This window comes from Marmota monax, unplaced genomic scaffold, assembly GCF_021218885.2.
Source record: "Marmota monax isolate L192 unplaced genomic scaffold, Marmota_monax_Labrador192_F-V1.1 WCK01_AAM20220418_F8-fsc00002, whole genome shotgun sequence".
Taxonomy (NCBI): domain Eukaryota; kingdom Metazoa; phylum Chordata; class Mammalia; order Rodentia; family Sciuridae; genus Marmota; species Marmota monax.
Genome location: NW_026693571.1, coordinates 26,159,284 through 26,184,618, shown reverse-complemented (window position 1 = coordinate 26,184,618; position 25,335 = coordinate 26,159,284). Strand labels below are relative to the sequence as shown.

Below are 25,335 nucleotides of genomic sequence, written 5' to 3'. Positions count from 1 at the left end.
ATCTAGAGACTATTGATTATTTCACAAAAAATTTTCCAACAATTCAGAGTAGTTTTTATTAGGTGACAGCATGTGTTCCTTTCCCCAGGATAGTTGGGTTGCAATTTTTAAAAATAAAAAAAAGATTAATAAAAAATAAAAAACAAAAAAACAGATATTTAGAAATGTTCTCTGTAAACACCTTAGTCATTATTTAGACTTAATATATAATAAATGCATTTGTGATAAATTAAATGAAATAACATAACTTATAGAAATAGTTAAAAAATGTTTCCTCTAATTTAAGTATGGAATTTACTATTTAATTGCTCATAAATTCTAGTATATCACCTGGTCATTGGTCCTATCTGCTTGCTACATAGCTTATGTTCTTAATTACAGCCAAGGTATTCTATATTGGCTATATCCTCTTTTATATCTGGTCAGTAATGCCAGCACTACCATAATAAATACTACAATCACTTTTTGTGACTATCTGCTTATTATATAACTAGATCTGCATTAGGTGTTTTATATCCAATATATTTATTGAAAAGATAGGTGACGTTATCTTCATGTAACTCATTTTGCAAATGAATCAGCCAAGTAACATAAATTGTCAAAAAAGCCGTAATATATGATATACACTAGGAAAGTGTGTTCTTTATTGAAGGGGGACAGGACCCTTTAGCACAAGATTGTCACCATGTGTTCAGGGGAGCTAAGCATTTCCAGATTTTAGCTTTTTCAAAAGAATTTAGATATGTGGATTTTTACTTTAAGTATTCCTATATTTAAGGATGGCAATTGAATCGTGTTTGTTTTTCTGTTTATTTTTACTGTAAAACAAATCAAATGTAGCCCAAGGGCTGCCACTCTGCCAGGTCTGCTGTAGGAGACTTTGTAAGTGACATGGTGCCAAACAGGTAATAAGTAATAAAATAGAATTCTAGCCACATCTCTCTGGGTCCACCACAGACCTTTTTCATCCAAGGTGCTTTCTGGCCTCCATACTTGTCTAAGTACTACCATCTCCTTTCTATATTCACATTTCTAGGCATCTGAACATTTCTAAAGTCATGAAATTAAATTGAGTATTTTCCAAATTTAGCTGCCCCCCTCTTTTATTAATTGTTCTTTATTTTCATAGATTCTAACTACTGAGATGGTAAGAAACTCTTAGGAAATTTGTTGGGAGGTGATTTGGGGATCACCAGCTATGGACAAAAAAGGGGAAAAGCAGGATTAAGCAGAGGGAAAAGTTACACTGCATTGAAGTTTTAACAAAGTCCTCTGAGAGCAGAGGGAAGCTTTGAAATTAGAATAGACCAAAGTGGGGTAGAGGACTTAAGTTTTTTGCACTTGTATTAACCAAGGGTGGGATTTGCTGCCCTGGGCAGGGTACCTGGTTCAGATGGTTTTGAAGATGACTGGTGGCTGAAAGTTTTCTACCAGCCTATAATGATATGCCCTTGCATAACAAGAATTTGCATATAAAATAACTTGTGATTCAGATGACTTCCATTATCCTATCTTGTGTGGGAGAGAGCTGAGGGAAGCAGAGTAGGAAAATGTAAGCCATCCTCTCTTGAGGAAGCCTTGAGTCCATGGGGGCATCTTTGATATCTCAAATATTCTCAAAACCAAAGCTCTAAACACCGTCAATGAAACTGAGGAAATGGATATGAAATAACCAGAAATTTCTGGCATTGTGGCCACTGTATTGGGAGTGCCTGCCAAACACAGAATTCAGGATTGCCCTCAGTACTCAGCCTGGCCAGCACAACTTTATCAGTTGGCTCCAAATGGCCAGAAAAGTATGGACCCTTGTGGGTTGGCTGCAAAATGATTAATCGTTTTATTTTGTTTTACAGAGATTATTAGCTGTGTTTTACTACTCATTATAAAGATGATATGCTTGGTCTGCGTCTCCATGTGCCCCTAATGGCACTTTGTTGGGATTTTGAACTGTTAATAAAATTCATGATTTGTTAAAAATTAATCATCTATTATTCATTCTCCACATTATCAAAATAAATTTCTTATATAGTTTTAAGTTATTGGCATCTTTGCTTTGAACAATATTAATGCTGTTGTAAATATCTAACTACTTTATCAAAATACTATAGTAAGATTCTTTTATTTAGATGAAGACTGAAAATGTTTTTAATCTGTTTTATTTCCAGCTATATAAAATTACTTCTGATTGTTTAAAAATCCTTCAGAAACACAAAACAAGACTTCAAATCATCTGTCTGGTAACTTTTAATGTACCAGGAATTAGACAGTTGTTCAGTGTAATTCTGTTATACTATGTTAATTAGGTTAATAGTAATATGTTCTTTCTAGGTATTCTCAATTACAATTTTTTTCAAATTGGTATAAAGATGGTCAAGGTATATTTCAGAAAATTTCTGATATGGACTTTCACTACATGATATAAAATAAATAGGTCATCACTTAGTTTTCATAGATCTGTTCAGAAGCAGAGAACAACTCTCATTTTCTTCTTATCATTCCTGTTTCCTGCCTCAACTCTGCCAGATCATTTCTATTCCACACAACTCTTAGTGGCCTTCCCAAATTATTAATTTAAAAGATACTCACCAATACTTTGAAAACGAAAAAGCTCATTTATGGATTCTTCCCTTGCTTTATGGGTTATGACACCCTAGAGAGTCACACAAATCTTCATGATATCCCAAGTGTTAACTTTAATGTTTGTATCTTTAATTTAGTTGAAAGATGTGTAAAATCTCATATAGTTCAATAGTTCCCTCTTGGCTAAACATATAAAATTGGGATTAAAGCTTGCTATACCAATATATATCAACCATAATATATACCCAATAATTTATTTTCATATCCGTATTTCTAGATTGTACAATGTGAAAGAGCAATTGATATTTTTCCCCATGAGACTTATTTGTGACTGAATCTTACTTGTTCATAGATGGTCTTGATATCCACATTTCTTCTGTGTTACCCTACTATTTGCAATAGTTTACACATTAAAATAAATTCATCAAAGAACCCCTGCCAACACAAATACCAGGAGGACAGTAGTCAGAACATATTGAAGTCTATAAACAGTATTTTCCTATTTTTCCAGTTTTTTAGAGTTCCTTACTTTCACTTTATTATTTCATAATTGTAAAATGATATTATTGATAATGATCACCATACATAGAAAGGGAATTGGCTGTGAAGATAAATTAAAAATCATACCGTTTTGAATGGGGCATATTTTCAAGTGGTTTCTGACAGAGTTGCTATTTAGCATTACTCATGACTTTGACATTCCAGACTTTGACATTCCATATTGGTTGCTCATCAGTTTGGACTAATCCAGTCTCTCCAAAAAAAATTCACTCTGAATATTCCATTATATTAAACAGAATTAAAAATCAAAGGAAGGACACATTGTGAAGCATATTTTAATATTGAAGTTTGCATAAATACATTATGTACCTCACCTGCTTGCAAAAAAAGGAAAATGAGTAGTTAAAATATGATACAGACATATTTTTAAAATGATATAAAGATATTTTCTAAGTTTGGAAGGAATATTGATAAATTTACCCAAAATTCAAGGCAAAGATAAGTTATGATAACATTTAAAGTACAATTGCATTTAAATTAGTACTATAAAATGAATAATAGTTAAATGTCATATCCTGTATTTCTCTGAAAATTTACCATTTATGAAAATTGTTCATAGTGTCAGCATTTTATAATATAATCCAATAATTATTATTTTTCTATATCTATATTTATTAAATAACTTGATTATTTATCTACAGTAGTCACCTGCTTTTATGTGAGTACTAAAATACATTTTAGGCCAATTGATTTCATATTTCATAAACCACCACGTTTGATGCCATTTTGCTTGTCTTCCTGTATCCCTTAGAAATTGCCTAAAAGGCTTTACACTATGGAATGAATGTTTACCAAAGAAAGAAAGAAATGCTGCCTAAGCAATATTTTAGAGAAATTGATGATTTCTTTTCTTCTTTCAGTACTAATATTATTTAAAGCAAACTGGTCTCTTATTCTGATGAAATATTATTTCTCATTTTAAAAAAATGAGTATTGCAGCTATTTGGCTCATTTATGTTTGCTCTATGTTAAGGTTTGTATATGAAGTATCCCCCACTGATTGAAGCTGAAGGCTTGTTGTACAATGCAGCAAAGTTTAGACTTAGGACCTTCCAGAAGGTAATTGGATCATGAGGCTCTGATCTCATCAATGGATTAGCAAATGTAGGTGTGGGGCCTAGTTAAAGGAAATAGTCACTGGAGGTGCATCATGGACGAATGTATCTTGTCCCCCAGTTCATATTTCTCCCTCTTACTGCTTCTTGGCTGCCATGGGTTTCTCCACATGCTTCTGCCATGATGTTCTACCTTGCCTCAGGCCAGAGCAATGGAGCCAGCCAATCATGTCTGAAACCTCTGAAACTCAAGAGCATAAATCTTTTCTCTTCTCAGTTTTTTTTTTTCCTCAATTATTTTTTCCAGCAATGAAAAGCTAATAGATTTTATTTTATATTTGGTATGGAAGACTTAAACTTTATGAAATACTATCTCTATGAATTTAAATAATATTATAATAAATATATAAAATTATAAGTCAGCAAGCAAAATTTAACCTTTATTTAATTTTAAAATTATAAATATTATTAAAATGACACCATTTGAACTGAAGGAATACACTTATTTTTTTACTAAATTTTAATTAAATCTTTAAGGGATTCAAAACATTGTTAAAATACATTTAAAAAAGTAGATGATTAAAAAAAAAGGCATTGTGAAAACAGGAATAGAATCTTTTTCCTGTATACAAGAATTCAGCATAACACCTGATGTATAAAAGGTAACCAATAACTGTCTTTGGATTATAATTACACAAAGGCAGTTAATAAATGACATAATGATAAAATATCTTTTAATGAAATGGAGTAATAACATTTCTAGTATTTTCAAAGATCTTTTTACCAGATTATTTCCATCAAACTACAGCTACACAATAATATAATGTAATAATTTCTCTATTCATATAATGCTTAATGAATGTTTAACTCTCTTAATGGTCAGGAATTTACAAAGGAGTGTGAATGACTTGATATAATCTGGTGAGGTATTTTTGTATCTAAAATTTAAGATCCTCGGTTATACCATTTTCTCTCCAAATGTCTTCTGCCTTTTTGTTTCCTTTCCCACCTCTATTACTCATAATTTTTTTTCTTATTCCTTTCACTTCTGTCCATTCTCTTATGAAATTCCTTCTGTGACTTGACTTAGTCTCCTCTGGCCAGTGGTATCCTAGCCATGCTATAGTAAACAAATTACATTACTGTAATAAATGCTGATCCAAACTCCACTTGTGCCCTCAATGACACACCAGATTTTTTGTATCTAACCATTTTCTTTTACCTTAACAAATAAGAAAAATATACTACAAATATTCACTTATCTGATACTCTTCTATTTTTCACCTCACTTTTAATCCTTGTGGGTTTGGGAATATCTCCATTTGACTAATAGATTCTAGTTATTTACAAATAATTTCATTCACTCTGATTCTCCTTTTTATTTCTAATTTTCAGGATAGACAACATTTTTTCTTAATAGAGTGATAGTCTTTACTTTTTCTATATATATTTAATTGCTTTTTATATAATTTGTAGGAGATTTAAGTCTGTATATTTAATAAGTTATCAATGTGTTTTATTTTTTAATAGTAGATTTAGGTTTACAGTAAAATTGGGCTAAAGATATAGAAATTTCTTATAAATCTCTTTGTACTACATATAGCAGCCTCCTCAACATCCCACAACAGACTTATGGTAAGTGTTATAGTCCAAACACCTGCATAGACATATCATTATCACATGGGTTCCTTTAGGGTTCACTCCTATATATTCTGTGGGTTTTGATTAATGTATAATGGCATGTACTAACATCGTGGTAACATGCAGAATAATTCACTGCCCTAAGAACACTCTGTGCTCACTTATTTATCACTCCCCTAACCTCTAGTGACTACTGATCTTTTTATTATCTCCACATTTCTTTTGTAAATGTCATATATGTAGGTGGTATACAGTCATTGAGTAGTTGGAGTAGTTGTAGCCTTTTCAAATTTTTTTTTCACTTAGTAATATACATTTATATCTCCTCCATTTCTTTTCATGACTTGATAGCTTATTTGTTTTTAGTGCTGAATGTTATTCCATTGGTTCAATATATCACATTCAATTTGTTTTTTCCCCTGTTAGAGGACATTTTGGTTGCTTCCAAGTATTGGCAACTATAAACAAGCTTCTATACCATGCATTGGCACAGTTTTGGGTGGACATAGGTTTTCAGCTTTTTTGTTAAACATCAAGAACATGATTTTTTTTTACTTCTATGGTTAAAGTCTATTTTGTATGAAATTGCCAAACTGTCTTTCAAAAAAGCTATATTATTTTGTATTTCCACCAGCTGTGAATATGACACTCTGTTGGTGCATCTCAATATTTACTACTGACTTTTAAAAATATTTGTATTATATTTTCAAGAGGTCTTTCTGGACCACTAACTGCAAATATAGCAAAGCTCTTTTTCTGAATTATGTTTCTTCAGAGAAGAATTAACTGTTTAATTTGACAAATATGTTTTCTGTCATTTCATATGCACATCTGAGATTCCATGTCTTTGATAGTATATGATGATGCTATTAATACTATTACTGTTATCAATAGCAATAAGAATATCAATATTCATTGCCTTGGTGTGAAGCTATATGTTTACAAAAACTTTCAATAAATTCGCATCTTGTGAGGAAATACTGTGGTATAATAGGAAGAAATGAACAGAGAAAGTCAAACATGGATTAGACTTTTAGTACTTTTTTTTTCCTTTTGAGTGCAGGTACTATTTATTAGCTGACCCGATTACAAAAATACCATGGGAGCTACCTTAGTTCATCCTTCTAATGAGTGTTGATGGGTTCTTTTCTGTTGCCAGCATCCCCTCCTTCAACAAAATAGGTGGTCATTTTTTTCATTCTGCCTTGTGAAGAAGATAATTTGAAGGACCAGAAAAAGTTATTTGCTCCTTTTAATAATTTTTTGAAAGTGTAGTTCTCTTGAATCAGATTCCGCATGCAAATAATGCCATCCTTATGAAGAGATCAATCCATCAAAGTGTTATCTGTCATGGTAATCTGTTTCTTATTGATTTTGCCATATCTACACTTGCAGATTAGTTCATTCATGGACTTTAGATTCAGGTAACCCCATACAGTATGTGTTTCTGCATGTTAACTAAAGCCTGCTGAGCTTAACAAAGGTGATATTGAGGGTATGGGGAAGGCAAAGCTGCAACTCCTAATGGTCTTTGGGCTTATACCATTGATACCTCTGGTCCTGATGACAATTGCCGATTTGCATTCTGAAGGTACATAGAATTTGCCAACTTTTTTTTGCCATCCTAGACATTTGAATCTCGGTTCTGTACATCTGCCTATATTCTTTGTGATAGTGCTTGGCTTTTTCATAGATTTCATTCTCTTCCTCTTTGCCTTTTAAAGCGCCTTTAGGCAAACTGCATTCTCAAAAACTTTACCTTTAGCTCTGCAAAATTCATTAACAGTTTCTTAAGGGTTTCTGGCACAGCAGGAACTTTTCTTCTCTTCAGCACCCTCCATAGTTCCAGCCCAGAAAAAGAGCTTATATTACTTTTTACAATAACATCCAAGACCAATACACTCTCTTGTAATTTACAAATAAAAGACAAAAATGACTTGAGAAAATACAACAATTAAGAATTAATATATGACTCTCATATTAGTTTTTAGTTTTTCCATACCAAATTAGAACAAATTGCCTTCAAAAACAGAAATATATTATGCTATTTCTCTTAGGGAGTATTAACATAGGTCTCTTAAAGGACCAAATTTAAGGTGTGAACAGAGCTGTTTTCCTATCTGAAGCTTTAAGGGAGAATCCTTTTCTTTTTTTTAATAGCTTAAGGCTGTCTGCATTCCTAGTATCACAGCCATTGACCTTTGTCAAGGCCAACAAAGGCAGATTGAGTCCTTTTCATATTATGTCACTATGGCCCTAACATTTGCCCACTGTCCAATTTTAAGGATACATATGATTACACTGTGTCAATGAGAATAATCTCCCATCTGAAATTCAGCTGGAAATCAATCTTAATTGCATCTTCAGACTCAATTCCTTTTGCCACATAACATACCTTATTCACAAGCTTTAGTTCTTAGGACAAGGACAAGGACATATTTGGTGGCCATTGTTCTCCCCACCTTAAGTGTCTAGGAAAATCCCAACACAGACTGTCAATAAATGGAAGGTATACTTATTCATTCAATAAAATCTGTAATAGTTTATTTTGGACATATAATTTAAATTTTCATTAATTATGTAACACAAAGGAAACCTGAAGTTAGACAAGACATTTATTGTGTAACTTATGAAAGTTATAAATATTTTCCTTTTCATGATTGCTCCTTTGCTTAATGGAAAGCTAATTGACTAATAGATTTTAGTAAAGGAAATAAATAACACACTTTGTAATTTATATTTTTCGAATATAAAACTATAAAAAGATGGCAATGCTTACTTTTGATTTGAGGCCACATAGAAGGTTAAAAATTTTTTACATGCTAAGTAGCATGTTTACTATTATTCAGGTCACCATGTTTTTATAAAGAAACTGAGATACTCAAACTAATATTTCAAGATCTTTGTTTATTTAATTGCAGGTCTAGTATTCTTACAATCATTAGTTGTTTTGAGCAGTGCAGAGGTAACAACTAAGTGTTCTTTTTTCTGACTTTTAAAAAATTTCCAAAGAGAACAATTATTGTACAAAATCAAAAAGTGGTAAAGCAAAACTCTAGCTTCCGATGGCATAAAAATCACTGCTTTCTTTCAGTTGGGATTCTTGATCTCATTAATGGCCTGAAATTGCATGAGATGCGTTTTCCATTTAGACAATTAACTTATTAATCCACTTCATGTGGCATCCGTTTGCTCATATATAATTTTTCAGAAAGATTATTCATACCTCCTTACACTCATGGCTCCTTGCTATTTTCAAATGCAATATATAATTACTACAGGATAGAAAATACTAAAGTAAAGCACCTGGAGGAAATTATTGGCCTTTGGAAATGAAAAATCACACACAAATCGTTTTGTAAACCTCTGAAACTCAGACATTGAGGGATAGTATTTGAATAATTCATTTTCGAACTCAGTGCATAGCATGCTTAGACTTTGGTGCAATTTGGCAAATGAAGACTTTCCATGGAGGACAATTTCATTCACAGCAAAGAGGTGTTTCAGAAGAAGATGACTAAAGTCATATAGAGTTCTGTAAACTGAATTATTATACAGGTCTCCTCTCTCATTCCTTTTTCTCAGTCAGGAGAAAAATGCACACTTAAAAATAAGATAAAATAGAAAAGATTCACTGGAAAATGTATTTGATTTACAAGTGGGATCTAAGATTTAAAATAAATATCTTGCTCATGTGGGCAAGTGAGTTCTAATTAATTGTGTATTTTATTTATAAGGACTAATTAGAAATACCTTTTAATTCATACCCCTTCATTGAAAATAATTCTAAAATACTTTAAAGTTACTCTCTGACCTGTAAAAATCTGCTTTGATATCTTATACAATAAATTTAACTATATGTTCAATCCAGAATCTTTAATTCAAATAGGTATAAAATATAAAAAATGGTTAATAAATATGTAGAGAAGTAAGCTTATCTATACTGTATACTGTATATGGTTTGTAATACCTCAAGATTACCCTTATCAAGCCTCAGAGTGTTCTAGTGAGTCAGCACTGATCTGTAACAAAAGTAAAGAAAATTCTTTAAATAAGTTTGTTATAAACACATATAAAAGATAAATTATAATCTTCCATGCAAAGGAAAATAAAACCTGTTAGTAGGCCAATTCAACCATTTATTTTCTTAGTACGTGTGAGAAATAGAAAGTCTGGTGGTTGATTTGCAGAATATAGTATATGTAGCCTTAAATGTAAAATTGGAATAAAGAAGGGCAGCCAGAGGGAAATTAGAGCAGAACGAAAAGTTACACAATAGCTCCATAGCCTATGGATTTCTTTAAATAACCCAATTAGCCTTTTTTGAGCTTCCCCATCTTTATCAAATCATAGCCATTTAAACTATCTCCCTTTCCTTTGTCCTCCCTGATTTTACAATTAGCCAGTCATGTAGATTGAAACCCCAAATTCCTCCCAGGAGAGCAAGGTACAATGCTCTGTTAGGGATAAAGACTAACACAGGAGGACTGCCCCTGGAGTGTGCTTGCTTACCAGAGTGTGTTTGAGCACACCCTTCTGCAGAAGGAAATTTTGCCTTGCTGAGCTACTTCCCAGTACATGTCTGAATCCTTATGAAACCTTGGCATTCCTAACAATGCATTCAATAGGAAGAAATAATGATGAGGAAATCATTGTTATACAAAATAGAAAAAAAACATAGTTGAGATTTCTTTGATTAGGGTCTGCTTAATGTGAGCCTATATTTAGCTAAGAAGAGACATGCACATATATATTCATTGCATATTTATTTTTAGTTATTTATTTAATAAGCATCTGAAGAACTGTCAAGAATTATTTTGGAGAACTTTTCTTTAATGGAAATAATTTAGATGATGAAAACAAAAATTATTTATCTATTTCCTGCTCTGTGTGTGACCTTGATCAAACTATTTACCTCCTTTCCAGCCACAGTACTTTGTTCCTCAATTTATTCATCTGAAATTTGTAATTGGAGTTCAGGAATAGAGCAGAAGGTATTCCACAGCTTGGGTATTGGTTTTGGAATTTAGCCATTCATTGGCATGTTTGCCTTGCCTGCTAAATGGTACAAAATGCATTTGCATAGGAATTGAATGGTCCCTTGAGAGGGAAGGCATTGTAAGTGAAGACAGAATTAGGCAAAAAAAAAAAAAAAATTAAAAATTAAAACTTCACATCAGTACAAATCTTTAACATTTATGGGGAAAGAGTGATTCTTTGTAACAAAGTTTTGACAAACTCTGTGTGTGTTAGTGTACATGTTGTTGTAGGAAGAAGGGTTGATGAATTTGGAGATCTGATTCTGAGAAGGTTTTTTGTTTTCTTTTAATGTATAGGAAAATCACAAAGATTCCTTTAAAAAACATCTGTATTTCTATATGAGTTGGTAGCCTAGAGTTGAAAAATTTTGGGCTATCTGTATGATTGATTTATGTCTTAGTATAAAGGTCCAAATGAACAATGACAATAGAAACACATTGTAAACTCTTTCAAGTAAATGTTAAACTATGTCTATCAATAAGTGAATTCCATTGCACAAATACAGATCTGATTTGCCTTTTACCATATGTATGAAGTGAACTCAACCCTTGACAGCATTTTCTTCCATTCTATTCTCTTAGCTGTGTACCACTTGATCAAATAACTGTAATTCAGATTTAACAAGAGTCTATATACAGTCTGAATATTTGAAGAAACTCAGGTATTATTATGTTGATGATAATGTTCATACTTTAAAACATCAAGAGTTATGAGAAAGTTTATCCAATTACCTAGTTAATTCATACTTAAGAAAAAATAGATTTTATGTGTGTGTGTGTGTGGTCTATGAAAAAATTGATGAACAAAATCACTAGTTTTAATTCTTGGCATTGCTTAGATTCATGTGCTGACACTAGTTCTCTGAAGAATAATTTTTAATAGCATTTCTTAGTTCTCATATACATTTAGGTGTATATGAAACATAAAAACATTGATTTTATGTTTCATTCTGCTTAACAGACCCTAATTTTCTTTATTATACCTTATGTTAACCCTACCAACTATACCTCCTCCTATTGTTTTGAGATTCAATTAATTATATTACATTCATCCACATTTTTAAAATGTGCAGATATGAGCCAGACATAGTGGCCTAATGTTTCTAATCACAGCTACTTCAGAGGTTGATCCAAGAGGATTGAAAGTTTGAGGCTAGCCTGGAAAATTTAAAAAGGGCTGGGGTGGGTGGAGTTGGGATGTAGGTCAGTGGTGGAATGCCCCTGATTTCAATCCCCAGTAAAACAAACACACACACACACACACACACACACACACACAAAATTGGCAGTATGTTAACTGAACTAATGTGTAATTTTGTATATGCTCAAAAATATTTTTGTAGCTATTAAGGGGAAAATATGTTTTCCATCAAATGTGCTAAAATGTTAGCCTATCTCTTAGCAGTGACTGAAACTCTAAATAATTTTTTTTCAGAGAAATATCCTGAGTATTGATTTTCAGCCAAGCTTGTCTCTATCTTAAAGGTCAAAATTTTCAAACGAGAATAACTTTTATGTGATTTCCTAGCACATCTGTTTTTAGTTTCAGCTAAATATAAGAGGTTAAAAATCAACCATGGATGAAAATATTCAAGGAAAAAAATCAGGTTTCTTTTTCCAAATATCAAAGGGGAGTCTTGCAAATGTTAAGTAAAAATATTTTAGCAATAAAATGTAATACATCTTCTCTTTAGAATATGTAGCAATTTAATTTTAATTGAAATATGTTATTTTCATCATTCATGCCCAATAAGATAACACATACCATTTAAGAGAAAAAAAAATGAATTAAGATTACGAGTATAGCTTGGTGTGTTGGTGCAGGCCTGTAATCCCAGCTGCTCAAGAGGTTGAGAAAGGAGGAGCACGAGTTGGAGGTAATCCTGGGAAACTTAGCCAGCCCTGGTCTCAAAAAAGTAAAACAAATAAATAACTAAAAAGAGTTGGGGAATAGAGCTCAGTGGTAAAGCACTTGCAAAAAAATGTTCCAAGTCCAGCGTTCAGTCCCCAGTACCACACACGCAATAAAAAGATTATACTTTGGAAATGGTGTCAAATTTCATTATGGTACACAGTATTCTAAGATGATGGACAAGGTTTCCACTTTTTTGATTTATGTAATTTCCTAGAACTATGAATATAATGGCTTTCTGTGAGTAGGTTATATTATATAGCAAAAGTTATTTTGCATAGGTTTATGAATTAGTGTCTAACCATTTTCCTTAAAATATGAAGATTGTCTGGTGTTCCTTGATCTCCTCATTGAGAGCATATAAATCTGGGGTATAGGTTAGGGAAAGATGAAATCAGACATTCTAAGCATGAAGATTTGTCATGCCTTTGCTACTTGAAGAAGAGAGAGGCTATATACTAAGCATTGAAGGTACTCTAGTTACTGGAGTCAGTGAGTAAGTAATGATCTTCCTTACTTCAGTCTCATGGAAGCTAACTTATAAAACCACAGTGACCATGAGAGTAAATTTTTTGCCTAGTAACTCGTAAGATATCCCTGCTTAGCTGACACCTTGATTTAGTTCTTACTATGCTTTCAATAGAGAGCCCACCAGTATGACAGATTTCTGACTTACAGAATTGTTACTCAAAAATGGTTGGTATTGTAAGACAGTAAGTTCTTGGTAATTTGTTTTTGTACCTTAGAAAACTAATGCGCTTCCTATAAGTTTAAAAAACTGTTATGTAACATAGTATTTAATAACATTTTAATATAAAAATTAAATGTGATTAAATTAATCAAAATCATACAGATACAAATATATCAGACTATGGAGTATATATGTTGCCATGTTTTCAGTAGATTTTCTTTTATTGGTGCATTATAATTATACATAATAATGGAATTCCTTGTGGTATATTCGTACATGCACATAACATAATTTAGTCAGTTTTATTCCTCAGTACCACACCTTTCTCTTTACTCTTCCCTCTCCCCGATCCCCATTCTATATTATTCTGGTCTCCCTTCTATTTTCACAGTACCCCTGTCTTTTTCCCCCCTTTTTCTTCTATTTTCCACATATGAAAGAAAACATATGGTATTTCCTGAACTTTGAGAGTCCTAGTGAGGAATTCCTTGCCTGTGACTATATATTAGAGTGTTGATCCTATTTTTTCTTCTACCAGTTGCAAAGTTTCTGGTCTAATTATAGGCCTCTGATCCTTTTGAGTTGACTGTGAAGGATGAGAGATAAAGATCTAGATCCATTTTTTTTTTCTGTATAAGAATATCCACCTCTACTATCATCATTTTATTTTTAAAGGCTATGTTTTCTCCATTGTATGTTTTTGGCATCTTTGATAAGAATAAGATGACTGCATCTCTGTGGGTTTGTCTCTTTGTGTTCTATTCTGTTCCATTTATTTGTTTGTCAGTATCTACACTGGTACCACACTATTTTTGTTACTGTAGTTCTATGTTAATTATATTAAATTATTATAAATAATTATATTTATAATTATATAAATATAAAATCAGGTATTATCATTGTGGTGGGACTGCTAATTGGTGCAACCACTATGAAAAGCAATATGGAGATTTCTTAGAAAACTTGGAATGGAACCAGCATTTGATCCAGTTATCCCACTCCTTGGCTTATACCCAAAGGACTTAAAATCACCATATAGTGATAAAGGCACATCAACGTTAATAGCTGCTCAATTCACAATAGCCAAGTTATGGAACCAACCTGTGTGTCCTTGAAATGAATGATATATTGAATGGATAAAGAAAATATGGTATTTATACACAATGGACTATTACTCAGCCATAAAGCATAATGAAATAATGGCATTTGCTTTTATTTATTTATTTTTTTTCCAAGTTTTCTTTTTTTTTTAAATTTTTTATTGTTGGTTATTCAAAACATTACATAGTTCTTGATATATCATATTTCACCCTTTGATTCAAGTGGGTTATGAGCTCCCATTTTTACCCCATATACAGATTGCAGAATCACATCAGTTACACATCCATTGATTTACATATTGCCATACTAGTGTCTGTTGTGTTCTGCTGCCTTTCCTATCCTCTACTATCCCCCCCTCCCCTCCCCTCCCCTCTTCTCTCTCTGCCCCCTCTACTGTCATTCATTTGTCCCCCTTGTATTATTTTTCCCTTTCCCCTCACTTCCTCTTGTATGTACTTTTGTATAACCCTGAGGGTCTCCTTCCATTTCCATGCAATTTCCCTTCTCTCTCCCTTTCCATCCCACCTCTCATCCCTGTTTAATGTTAATCTTCTTCTCATGCTCTTCGACCCTACTCTGTTCTTAGTTACTCTCCTTATATCAAAGAAGACATTTGGCATTTGTTTTTTAGGGATTGGCTAGCTTCACTTAGCATAATCTGCTCTAATGCCATCCATTTCCTGCAAATTCTATGATTTTGTCATTTTTTAATGCAGAGTAATACTCCATTGTGTATAAATGCCACATTTTTTTTATCCATTCGTCTATTGAAGGGCATCTGGGTTGGTTCCACAGTCTTGCTATTGTGAATTGTGCTGCTATGAACATCCATGTAGCAGTGTCCCTGTAGCATGCTCTTTTTAGGTCTTTAGGGAATAGACCGAGAAGGGGAATAGCTGGTTCAAATGGTGGCTCCATTCCCAGCTTTCCAAGAAATCTCCATACTGCTTTCCAAATTGGCTGCACCAATTTGCAGTCCCACCAGCAATGTACAAGTGTACCCTTTTCCCCACATCCTCGCCAGCACTTGTTGTTGTTTGACTTCATAATGGCTGCCAATCTTACCGGAGTGAGATGGTATCTTAGGGTGGTTTTGATTTGCATTTCTCTGACAGCTAGAGATGGTGAGCATTTTTTCATGTACTTGTTGATTGATTGTATGTCCTCCTCTGAGAAGTGTCTGTTCAGGTCCTTGGCCCATTTGTTGATTGGGTTGTTTGTTATTTTATTGTCTGATTTTTTGAGTTCTTTGTATACTCTGGATATTAGGGCTCTATCTGAAGTGTGAGGAGTAAAGATTTGTTCCCAGGATGTAGGCTCCCTATTTACCTCTCTTATTGTTTCTTTTGCTGAGAAAAAAACTTTTTAGTTTGAGTAAGTCCCATTTGTTGATTCTAGTTATTAACTTTTGTGCCATGGGTGTCCTATTGAGGAATTTGGAGGCCGACCCCACAGTATGTAGATCGTAGCCAACTTTTTCTTCTATCAGACGGCGTGTCTCTGATTTGATATCAAGCTCCTTGATCCATTTTGAATTCACTTTTGTGCATGGCGAGAGAAAGGGATTCAGTTTCATTTTGTTGCATATGGATTTCCAGTTTTCCCAGCACCATTTGTTGAAGATGCTATCCTTCCTCCATTGCATGCTTTTAGCCCCTTTATCAAATATAAGATAGTTGTAGTTTTGTGGATTGGTTTCTGTGTCCTCTATTCTGTACCATTGGTCCACCCGCCTGTTTTGGTACCAGTACCATGCTGTTTTTGTTACTATTGCTCTGTAGTATAGTTTGAAGTCTGGTATCACTATACCGCCTGATTCACACTTCCTGCTTAGCATTGTTTTTGCTATTCTGGGTCTTTTATTTTTCCATATGAATTTCATGATTGCTTTCTCTATTTCTACAAGAAATGCCGTTGGGATTTTGATTGGCATTGCATTAAACCTATAGAGAACTTTTGGTAATATCGCCATTTTGATGATGTTAGTTCTGCCTATCCATGAACAGGGTATATTTTTCCATCTTCTAAGATCTTCTTCTATTTCTGTCTTTAGGGTTCTGTAGTTTTCATTGTATAAGTCTTTCACCTCTTTTGTTAGGTTGATTCCCAAGTATTTTATTTTTTTTGAAGATATTGTGAATGGAGTGGTTGTCCTCATTTCCATTTCAGAGGATTTGTCGCTGATATACAGGAATGCCTTTGATTTATGCGTGTTGATTTTATATCCTGCCACTTTGCTGAATTCACTTATTAGCTCTAATAGTTTCTTTGTAGACCCTTTTGGGTCTGCTAGGTATAGAATCATGTCATCAGCAAATAGTGATAATTTAAGTTCTTCTTTTCCTATTTTGATGCCTTTAATTTCTTCCATCTGTCTAATTGCTCTGGCCAGTGTTTCGAGAACTATGTTGAACAGAAGTGGTGAGAGAGGGCATCCCTGTCTTGTTCCAGATTTTAGAGGGAATGCCTTCAATTTTTCTCCATTCAAAATGATGCTAGCCTGAGGCTTAGCATAGATTGCTTTTACAATATTGAGGTATGTTCCTGTTATCCCTAGTTTTTCTAGAGTTTTGAACATAAAGGGATGCTGTACTTTGTCGAATGCTTTTTCCGCATCTATCGAGATGATCATATGGTTCTTATTTTTAAGTCTATTGATGTGGTGAATAACATTTATTGATTTCCGTATATTGAACCAGCCTTGCATCCCAGGGATGAATCCTACTTGATCATGGTGCACAATTTTTTTGATATGTTTTTGTATCCGATTCGCCAGAATTTTATTGAGGATTTTTGCATCTAGGTTCATTAGAGATATTGGTCTGAAGTTTTCTTTCTTTGAAGTGTCTTTGTCTGGTTTAGGTATCAGGGTGATGTTGGCCTCGTAGAATGAATTTGGAAGTTCTCCCTCTTTTTCTATTTCCTGAAGTAGGTTGAAAAGTATTGGTATTAGTTCCTCTTTAAAGGTTTTGTAAAACTCTGCTGAATACCCATCCGGTCCTGGGCTTTTCTTAGTTGGTAGTCTTTTGATGGTTTCTTCTATTTCCTCAATTGATATTGGTCTGTTTAGGTTTTCTATATCCTCCTGACTCAATCTGGGCAGATCATATGACTTAAGAAATTTATCTATGCCTTCACTATCTTCTAATTTATTGGAGTATAAGGATTCAAAATAATTTTTGATTATCTTCTGTATTTCTGAAGTGTCTGTTGTGATATTGCCTTTTTCATCCCGTATGCTAGTAATTTGAGTTCTCTCTCTTCTTCTCTTTGCTAGCATGGCTAAGGGTCTGTGGATTTTGTTTATTTTTTCAAAGAACCAACTTTTAGTTTTGTCAATTTTTTCAATTGTTTCTTTTGTTTCGATTTCATTAATTTCAGCTCTGATTTTCATTATTTCTTGCCTTCTACTTCTTTTGCTGTTGTTTTGCTCTTCTTTTTCTAGGATTTTGAGATGAAATATGAGATCATTTATTTGTTGGTTTTTTCTTTTTTTAAGGAATGAACTCCACACAATGAATTTTCCTCATAGAACTGCTTTCAATGTGTCCCATAGATTCCGATATGTTGTGTCTGTGTTTTCATTTATCTCTAAGAATTTTTTAATTTCCTCCTTGATGTTTTATATAACCCATTGATCATTCAGTAACCTATTGTTCATTCTCCAAGTGACGTATGCTTTTTCCTTCCTTCTTTTATCGTTGATTTTCAGTTTCATTCCATTATGATCAGATAAGATGCATGGTATTATCTCTACTCCTTTATATTGTCTAAGAGTTGCCCTGTGACATAATATGTGATCTATTTTTGAGAAGGATCCATGTGCTGCTGAGAAAAAAGTGTAACTGCTTGATGTTGGGTAGTATATTCTATATATGTCAATTAAGTCTAGGTTATTAATTGTGTTATTGAGTTCTATAGTTTCCTTATTCAACTTTTGTTTGGAAGATCTGTCCATTGGTGAGAGAGGTGTGTTGAAGTCTCCCATGATTATTGTATGGTGGTCTATTAGACTCTTGAACTTGAGAAGAGTTTATTTGATGAACATAGCTGCACCATTGTTAGGGACATATATTTTTATGATTATTATGTCTTGTTGGTGTATGGTTCCCTTGAGCAGTATGTAGTGTCCCTCTTTATCCCTTTTGATTAACTTGGGCTTGAAATCTATTTTATTTGATATGAGTATGGACACACCTGCTTGTTTCCGAAGTCCATATGAGTGATATGATGTTTCCCAACCTTTCACCTTCAGTGTATGTATGTCTTTTCCTATCAAATGCGTCTCCTGTAGGCAGCATATTGTTGGGTCTTGTTTTGTGATCCATTCTACTAACCTGTGTCTCTTAATTGGTGAGCTTAAGCCATTAACATTTACGGTTATTATTGAGATATGGGTTGTTCTTCCAGCCATATTTGTTTATTTATGTTACTAAACATGGTTTGTTTTCCTCTTTGATTATTTTCCCCCCTTTACTGTCCTACCTCCCACTGTTGTTTTTCATTATTATTTCCATTTCCTCCTCCTGTAATGTTTTGCCGAGGATGTTTTGAAGAGATGGTTTTCTAGCTGTAAATTCTTTTAACTTTTGTTTATCATGGAAGGTTTTAATTTCATCTTCCATCCTGAAGCTTAATTTCGCTGGATACGCAATTCTTGTTTGGAACCCATTTTCTTTCAGTGTTTGAAATATGTTATTCCAGGATCTTCTAGCTTTCAGAGTCTGTGTCGAAAGATCAGCTGTTATCCTGATTGGCTTACCCCTAAATGTAATCTGCTTCCTTTCTCTTGTAGCTTTTAAAATTCTCTCCTTATTCTGTATGTTGGGCATCTTCATTATAATGTGTCTAGGTGTGGATCTCTTATGATTTTGCACATTCTGCGTCCTGTAGGCTTCTAGGATTTGGGATTCTGTCTCATTCTTCAAGTCTGGGAAGTTTTCTCGTATTATTTCATTGAATAGATTGCTCATTCCTTTGGTTTGAAACTCTGTCCCTTCCTGTATCCCAATGACTCTTAAATTTGGTCTCTTGATGTTATCCCATATTTCTTGGATGTTCTACTCATGGTTTCTTAACAATCTTGCTGAGCTGTCTATGTTCTTTTCAAGTTAAAATACTTTATCTTCATTGTTTGATGTTCTGTCTTCTAAGTGTTCTACTCTGCTGGTAGTATTCTCAATTGAGTTTTTAAGTTGGTTTATTGCTTCCTGCATTTCTAGGATTTATGTTTGTTTGTTTTTTATAACCTCTGTCTCCCTGTATAGTTGATCTTTTGCTTCTTGGATTTGTTTATGTAATTCATTGTTGAAATGATCTTTTATTGTCTGATTTTGCTGTCTGATGTCTTCCTTGAGACTCCAGATCATCTGAAGCATGTATATCCTGAATTCTTTATCTGACATTCCATCTGCTGCAGCTATTACCTCTTCTAACGTTGAGTTGACCTGCATTGCTTGTGGTCCTTTCTTTCCTTGTCTCTTCATACTGTTCGCGTTTCTTTCTGCTTGGTGAAACTTTGTACTATTGAATTTTCCCCCTATATATTTATATTGGTCTTGTATAGTTGCAAAGTCTCCCTCGCAGGCGCGGGCAGCGGCTCTGCCCCTCCTCCAATTGGGGCAATGTGCCTACCACGCTGGCAGGCCGCTGGGCCTGTTCTGCCGGTCGGTAGCAGGTCCGCCTACCTTGCAGGCGCGGGAGGGCGGCTCTGTCCCTCTGCGGGCCGCTAGGCTTGTTCTGTCGGTGGTCGCAGTTCTGCCTACTTTGCAGGCACAGGCAGCGGCACTGCCCCTCTGCAGGCCTCTGGGGCTGTTCTGCCGGTGGGTCGCAGGTCCGCCTACCTTGGAGGCGTGGGGGGGGGCGGCTCTACCCTTCCGCAGGCCTCTGGGCCTGTTCTGTTTGTGGTCACAGTTCCACCTACCTTGCAGGCGTGGGGGGGGGGCGGCTCTACCCTTCCGCAGGTCTGGCCTGTTCTGTTTGTGGTCACAGTTCCACCTACCTTGCAGGCGCGGGAGGGGGCGGGCGGCTCTGCCTCTCAGCAGGCCGCTGCTCCTGTTCTGCCTGTGGGTCGCAGGCCCGCCTACCTTGCAGGAGTGGTTGGCAGCTCTGCCCCTCCACGGGCCACTGGGCCTTTTCTGTCGGTGGTCACAGTTCTGCCTACCTGGCAGGCGCGGGGGTGGGGTGGGATAGGGGGCGGCTCTGCCCCTCAGCAGGCCGATGGGCCTGTTCTGTGGGTGGTCACAGTTCCGTCTACCTTGCCGGCGTGGGGAAGGGGGCGGCTCTGCCTCTCAGCAGGCCGCTGCTCCTGTTCTGCAGGTGGGTCGCAGGCCCGCCTACCTTGCAGGAGTGGTTGGCTGGCATTTGCTTTTAAATTGATAGAACAGAGAATATCATTTTAAGGGAAATAAGCCTGCCCCCCCCCCGCAAAAAAAAAAAAAAAAAACAAATGCTGAATATTCTCTCTGATATATGGATGCTAACCTGCTTACCCAAAACAAGGGAAGATGGGGAGGGGAAGAATAGAAATCCATTGGATTAGACAAAGAGGAAGGAGAGGGGAGAGAATAGGAAGGAGAGGAGAATTAATCCACTTTCCTAGCCTTGTATTTGAATGCACAACCAGGGTAACTCCACTTCATGTACAACCACAAGAATGGGATCCTGAATAGAATAAGTTATACTCTAAGCATGTATATTTTGCCAAAATATATTCTACTGCCATGTATAACTAAAAGGAATAAATTTTTAAAAATCAATGGCAATGCTTCAAGTGGTGTGACTGCAAAAAAACACAAATATGAAAAAAAAGAAAGAAAATCAGATATTGTTATGCCTTGATCATTTTCCCCCTCCTTTGTCCACACCCTCAGGATTGCTTTCTGTATTCTGGTATTTTATTCTTCCATATGAATTTCAGGACTTTTTTCTAGTTCTTTGAAGAATAATGTCATTTGTATTTTGGGGAAAATTGTATTGAATCTGGAGGTTGCTTTTGGTAATATGACCATTTTAACAATATTAAACCTGACTTTCAAGAAGATGGTAGGTCTTTTTTTCTAGTATCTTCTTGAATTTCTTCATTCAGCATCATCTAATTTTCCTTGTAGAGTTCCTTCACCTCTTTAATTAACTATATCCCTAGGTATTTTTTCTCCTTTGGTTATTGTGAATAGAATTGTTTTCCTGATTTTTTTCATAAGATTCATTATTGATGTATAGAAAGCTATGTATTTTTGTATGTTGATTTTGTATCCTGCTACTTTTGCTGATTTTGTCTTATTATTAGTTTATTAGTTAGAATTAGTTTATTCATTAGAATTTATTAGCATAGTGCAGGTTTCTTGGTATTTAATCTCTAATCTAGCATCTAGTAGCAATGATAATTTAACTTCTTCCTTTCATATTTGTATCCCTTTAATTTCCTTCTCTTGACTGATTTTGCTGAGATTTCAAGTACTATATTGAATAGGAGGTCTGAGATAGATATCCTTGAGTTCCTGATTTTAAAGATGTTTCCCCATTCATTATGATATTGGTCAATTGGACTTGTCACATATAAGCTTTATGAATTCAGTAAGTTCCTGTAAACTGTGGTTTCTTCATTATTTTTACCATAAATTTGCATTAATTTTTTTTCAAATATTTTTCTTGCATTTTTTGAGATAACTCTGTGATTTTTTTTCCTTAATTCTATTTATATATTGAATTATAGTTACTGATTTTTATATGTTCGGCCATACTTGTATCCCTGGAATGAACACAACCTTATCATGGTGCACAGTATTCTTAATATTTGTTTTTATTATATATGCTTTTATTTTATTAGGAATGTTTACATCTAGGTTCATCAGGGATATTGGGCTCTTACCTTGACATATCCTTATCTGCTCTTGGTGTCAGCATGATGCTAGATTCATAAAATGAATTTGGAAATGTTACCCACATTTATTGCATGGAATAATATGAAGAACATTGACATTAGTTCTTCTTTAATCATCTGATAGAATTAAGGTGAAAATCTATCTGGTCCTTGGTTTTTCTTTGTTGGAAAGCATATTTGTTACTACTTCAATCTCATTGCTTATCATTGGTCTCTTTTAAGTTTTCATTATCCTCTTGGTTCAAATTTGGTAGGTTATATGTATCTAGAATTTTTTTCATTTATTCTAGTTTTTCCAATTTATTAGAATAAAAATTTTCAAAGTAGTCCCTAATTATTCTCCTGGGTTCATTGAATTCTCTGATGATATCTTCTTTTTCATCTCTAATTTTGTTGAATTAGTTCTTTTCTGTCTTTTGCTTAGTTTGGCTAGGAACAAATCAATCATTTATTTTTTCAAAGAACCAAGTCACAACTATATTGATCTTTTGTATTAATTTTTTAACTCCTTTTCATTAATTTCATTTCTGATATTATTTTATTCCTTCTACTGGTTTTGGAATTTGTTTGTTCCTACTTTTCTAGGACCTTTTAGTTGTATCATTAGTTTTATTTATTTTAGATATTTCTGATTTATTTATGTAGGCACACCTAGGTATAAATTTTCCTTATAGAATCACTTTCATAGTGTCTTAGAGATTATGGTACTGTATGTTTATTTGTATTTGATTCTGGGAATTTTTATTTCTCCACTGATTTCTTTTGTGAAGTATTCATCATTCAAAAGCATATTGTTCAGTCTCTATATTTTATGGATTTTTTGTAGTTTTCTTTTCTGTTGATTTCTAGTTTGATCCCATTATGAACTTGTAAGATATAAGAAATTATACCAAACTTTTTATTGGAAAAGACTTTTTTTGTGACTTAAAATATTTTCTATTTTGGAGAATGTTCTAACTGAGCAGCTGAGAAGAAAACGAATTCGGCTGTTCTTTTATTAAATATTCTATAGATGTCCTTTAGACTCATTTTATTTTGTAATATCTTTTAGGTCTGAAGAGTCTTTACTGATTTTTATGTCCTAGCTTTTGGTAAGAGATGTGTGTTGTAATCAACCAGTATAATTGTAGTGGGGTCTCTCTAAAGCTTATGTCAGATAGTGTTTGTTTTATGTAGTTAGATTCACACACATTTGGGGCATAAATATTAACTATCATTATATCTTCTTGGAGTTTTTCCTTTTATGAGTCTGAAGTCAACATCTTTGGTTTGAGAGTTTGAAGTCACTTTGTCTCTTTGCATTAATTTAGGATTAAAGTCTGTTTTGTCAAATTTGAGAGTTGCTTTTCCTGCTTGCTTTTGGGCCCTGTTAGCATGAAATATTTTCCATTCTTTTACTTTCATCCTGTTGTTGGCTTTGCCTGAGAGGTCAGTCTCCTGCAGACATGTTATTGGGTCTTTTTTTTTTTTTAATCCACTCTACCATTCTATGTGTTTTAATTGAATACCTGAGAACATTTACATTTTTTGTTATCATAGAGAGATAATTATTCTTGCCATTTTGATTTATGTCTAATGTTTAATTCAGCCCTAATTTTCATTAACTTAATCACTCTTTTAAAGATAGTCATCCTTTTTTGAGCTCTGGAATTTATTCTTTTTTTTTCTGTGAGGAGAATTTCTTTAAATATTTTCAGCAGTGCTACTTAGTAATTATGAATTATTTTAGCTTATGCTTATTTTGGAAACTTTTATTTCTTCTAAAATTATGAAGGACAGTTTGCTTGATATAGCAATCTTGGATAGATTGAAACATATCACTAAGCTTTCTTGGACTTCAGGGTTTCTGTGGAGAAACCACATATTTTTTGTGATTGGGTTTTCTGCTTAGACTTTTTAAATTATATCTTTATTCATTTTAATTATAATATATCAGGAGGGTTATCTTTTGATCTTGTTTTTTCAGAGATCTAAATGCCTCCTGTATCTTGATATCTAATTCCCAAGGATTGGAAAATTTCTGTTATTATTTTACTGATAAGGTTATAAATGTCATTATCATATACTTTGGTTCCTTGTTTTATCCTATTTATTCTTATGTTTGATCACAATGTTGCACCAGAGTTCTTATGTTGTCTGTTCATGTTTTCTTACTTTTCTTCTTTATTGATGAATAAGTGTTCAAGAACATAGTCCTTGTTTTTAGGGCCTAAAATTATGTCTTCTCTGTGTTCTTTACTATTTGTGAGACATTCAACTTATTTTTAACAATTTGATTTATTTAGTTCATGTCCAACTTTTTTTGTTGTCTTGCAGAATATCTATTTCTTTATTAAAATACTTTTTCATGTATTTCCCTCTTAGATAATTCCATAGATCTTTGTTCATTTCAACAATCAGCTTTTTAAAAAAAATTTTGTCTAATATTTCATCTACTTCAATATCTGTGGATTCAGTTTTTATGAGATTACAAAACTTTGGAATCCTCTTCTTGGCTGTTTCTTCAGGTTCTCTGAAGTCCCATATCCATAGTCTATCCTCTAGACCTTTCTGATTTGTTGAAAGATGAATTTTGTTTCCTTTTTTATGTGGTGATTCTTTAGTGAGTAGTTAAATTGTTATAAAAAACCTCCGGGATGGGCTATATCTTAGTTTCAACACATGTTATTAGTGTAATTAAAGTGCTAATTTCAACCACCAGTATAAATTGGAGAAAAGGGAATAACCTCCAGTAGCAGTGGTAATTTCACAACAAACCATGTATCAACATATACTGTAAGAGTTATTACTAATAATCTCCAAACCTCTATTACCTAAAGGTAAAGGTAGATGATAAATAATCTTGAATTGGATGAAAATATTAAATATAATGA

The 25,335-nt window shown here is 33.8% G+C and overlaps 1 protein-coding gene and 1 pseudogene across 3 annotated transcripts in view; one reads left to right on the top strand and one right to left on the bottom strand.

The window, feature by feature from the left end:
* Positions 1 to 25,335, top strand: part of Ccser1 (coiled-coil serine rich protein 1) — a 1,227,237-nt gene that overhangs the window by 347,263 nt on the left and 854,639 nt on the right. The gene's annotated exons all lie outside the window — the stretch shown is intronic.
* On the bottom strand, positions 6,949 to 7,678 carry LOC124102609 (60S ribosomal protein L7-like; annotated as a pseudogene).